Genomic DNA, 2,761 nt, shown 5'->3' on the forward strand with positions numbered 1-2,761 from the left:
CCCAATGACACTGTTCTATGAACTGACGCCTACTTTCTGATAGGATGTGAATGAAGCAAGGGAGACCGACAGCCCCTACTTCCGTGTTTACGTTAGTTGACGTCCTTTATGTGGAAGTTAATGAATTTCTTACCCTAAAATAACCTCCCAGGATCCGTTATTTGCAGTTATCAGTTACATTTGTTATTTGCGCAAATATATACTTTAGCTATATGTTTGAAAAATTGGACTTTAACAAAATTATAACAAAGTTAGCAGAAATGTAGACTTCATTTGCAAGTTGATGTCACAATTTCTTTTTTTTTTTTTTTTTAATTCTTAACTTGCACAACACATCTAACCCTTGTGTGGTGTTCATATTTTTGTTACACAGCGTTCCCCGGTCTGGTGGACCCACTACATTAGGCTTTTAAATCAATACAGCCATAACGATTTATGTAAAAATACTTAATAGATGTTTACTTTAGCTCAAAAAGCAACTATACATACTTTATGGTTTATATCTGCCATTTACCATGTGAGATCACATATATTATCATTTAATCTGTTTTTTTTTGTGAGAAAACAAGGAAATTATAAAAAAGGTTAAAAAAAATAGAAACAAGATTTTTGATCATTAATGGTGCTTATTTATTAGAACCTAATCAGGTGAAAGTGCTTTAAATGTAACAATTTTGTAACCTTGTGTGGGAATAGCTGTGCACAAATACAATATAGTTTCATAGCACCAACATTTAAATACACTTGGGTCCAATGTTCATGTTCTTGGTTCATGTTCTTCACAGAAAAATGAGCCAAGGCCAATGAGTTTGAGTTAGACTAAATAATGAATAGCAACATTTTTCTTTTAGCAAACAATGAAAACGGGTCCCACAGACCCCAACACCATACAAGGGTTACATACAGGATGCATGTGGAAGAAAAGGGATAATATCTGAAATAAAACAAGTTGCAAAAAATGCATAAAATCAAATTAAGAATAAAAGCAAAGCAACATAAATGTAGGCAAACTATAATTTCCTTAAAGGGTGTCTGCCACACACATACACAACTTTTTTTCTTCTTGTATAGGCCTCCTAACAAGGTAACTCCTCCTGTTTTGATTGGCTGCTTTATGTGAGCTCACACAGGACCAAGCACTTTGTTATGGGCTACTGGCAGAGGTGAGGTTTTGTCAACCATAACTGGTCACACAGGTTAGGTTTGTACCACCCAGTCTTATAACACTGCAGTCCAATTTTAAAACATGCTCTGTTATTCACATTATGATATTCCTGTCACCACTGATATTTGCCCACGTTTTTAATGGTGTTTATTGTCTTGTTGTTTTCTTAATGGTTGTTTGGTGAGCACTATTAGTAAAACAGACTATGTCCACCAGTAGCATCTAGTGGTAGCTGCAAGGAGCTGCAACATGATGTACCCACAGACCTCTAATGCTTTGATTGTGTACTGAATGCAAACTTTTGAATAAATTCACATGTACAAAGGGAGGACTGGTTCAAGGTGTCAGACTAAATGTAAATGGACTGTATTTATATAGCACTTTTCTAGTCTTAATGACTACTCAAAGCGCTTTTACATTGTATATGAACCATTCACCATTCTTACACTGTGGTTGAGGCGGTCATACAAGGTGCCACCTGCTCATCAGATAAACATTCACACACAAATTTACATTCCCACTGGACAGCGTAGGGGGAAACTCTGGTTTCAGGGTCTTGCCCAAGGACACTTCAACATGGAACTGCAAAGCCAGGGATCAAACCACCAACCTTGTGATGTGACTGATGAGTGTGATGAGTGATGATGATGTTTGTGTTCTTATCTTTTCTTGCAACCAGTGAGGAGAGGAGGCACGTGGGGGTCATCAAATAAAGACGAAAAGGGATGCACTCAGTTCTACATTCAGAAAAAAGTCCAGAAAAACATAAACTGTTAAATAAATACTATATTTATTTATGACTGACTTTTAATTTCTGTTTTGGAGATAAAGCTGATTAAATGTAAAATTGAAACCAGATGACAACATTTACCAATTCAGAAATTGTCTATATTTAATTGTTTTTAGAGAAGACAATATGACTTGTCGTAGTAACAAAAGCACAGATGTTACTCATAACATTGTAAGTTAGCATGGACAAATGAGGACGCTTTACTGTTGAGCAACTAGTTTCGCCCCTTTCAGCAACAGAACTGTAGATGGCACTCTAAGAACAACAATAATGCCAGCAATGACCTGTTATAAATGACTTCAAATTTTAATTTTATGTCACGATACACAAAAGAACAGAAAGTGACATGAAATCACCCTCTACAATCCCATGTGATAGACCATTTCACTCATGTACTTCAAAACTCATATTTTCCAAACATTTACATAGATTATGCACATGCAGTATAATATTGTTTAAAGAAAAAATCCCTGTTGGAAAGAACACACTTTAAGGAGCTAGCACTAACCCTGAGGAATTCCATTTTCAGATTAGCATTTTACTTAAGAGACACATGTTTAACTAATAAAATTAGAATAATTAGGATTTTCAGACTACTACATAGATAATGACTTCTCAGCTCCCACTGGGACACATACAATATGACAATATTTAGTATTATATACTGACAGGCTATTTTATCCAAGTTAAAATTTAAAATGACTTGCTTTTAATTATGCATATGAGGAACTAAGTATCCCAGTTCATCCACTTCTGAAACAGTCCCTTTGTTTAAAATTAATTCATATTATTATTATTATTATTAT

The 2,761-nt window shown here is 34.8% G+C and overlaps 1 protein-coding gene across 1 annotated transcript in view; it reads right to left on the reverse strand.

The window, feature by feature from the left end:
- Nucleotides 1-1,931: 1,931 nt before the first annotated feature.
- Nucleotides 1,932-2,761, reverse strand: part of LOC116669935 (thrombomodulin-like) — a 2,125-nt gene continuing 1,295 nt past the window's right edge. Inside the window, exon 1 of the mRNA XM_032500077.1 lies at nt 1,932-2,761. This exon is cut by the window's right edge and continues 1,295 nt beyond it. The gene's annotated coding sequence lies outside the window, so the exon portion shown is untranslated.

This window comes from Etheostoma spectabile, chromosome 20, assembly GCF_008692095.1.
Source record: "Etheostoma spectabile isolate EspeVRDwgs_2016 chromosome 20, UIUC_Espe_1.0, whole genome shotgun sequence".
NCBI classification, from domain to species: Eukaryota; Metazoa; Chordata; class Actinopteri; order Perciformes; family Percidae; genus Etheostoma; species Etheostoma spectabile.